Below are 524 nucleotides of genomic sequence, written 5' to 3'. Positions count from 1 at the left end.
AGGATCTGAAGAACAGAGTGATTGGGTAATTAGAAGGGAGCTCCCTAAATATTCTGCAAAAACCACCACCTTTGAGTTTTCAAAAAGTCTCAGTGGGGGTGTCAGTCTTAGTTGTCCTCAGAATCTATCCTGAGTCTTGCATCTTGGGGTAACCTCAAGACCAGGAGTTGTAATACACATGGCTTCAAGTGCCCTACCTCAGCTCAGGACCACCGCATCGAAGAATGGGTTCAGAAAGCAGATTTGAGAGAAAGCAGCTTGAAAAGCATGTTTTCCTGACCAGGAAGGAGGGTCAGTATTTTCTAAGTACAAATTGCCAAATGGATTTTGGCTTAATATCATCTAATTCTACAGGACCCATAACCCAAAGCTGCTGCACATTGCTAGTCATAATCTGGGTGGGGGTAGAGAGATCCCACTCTCTGACAAGCTTAGCTTAGCACTGACAATCTTCTGGATAATTCACCGCGGCTGCCTAGGCAACCCTTCCATAACAAAGGCAGGTGAGGCAGGTGGGTGTGAGG

At 46.0% G+C, this 524-nt stretch overlaps 1 protein-coding gene across 1 annotated transcript in view; it reads left to right on the top strand.

Annotated features, from left to right (window-relative positions):
* The window catches only part of IGSF1 (immunoglobulin superfamily member 1), a 14,033-nt gene that overhangs the window by 6,614 nt on the left and 6,895 nt on the right, over positions 1–524 (top strand). The gene's annotated exons all lie outside the window — the stretch shown is intronic.

The sequence above is a fragment of the Crocuta crocuta genome, unplaced genomic scaffold (genome assembly GCF_008692635.1).
Source record: "Crocuta crocuta isolate KB4526 unplaced genomic scaffold, BGI_CrCroc_1.0 scaffold3369, whole genome shotgun sequence".
Lineage (NCBI taxonomy): Eukaryota > Metazoa > Chordata > Mammalia > Carnivora > Hyaenidae > Crocuta > Crocuta crocuta.
This window is presented reverse-complemented; position numbering and strand designations above follow the sequence as displayed.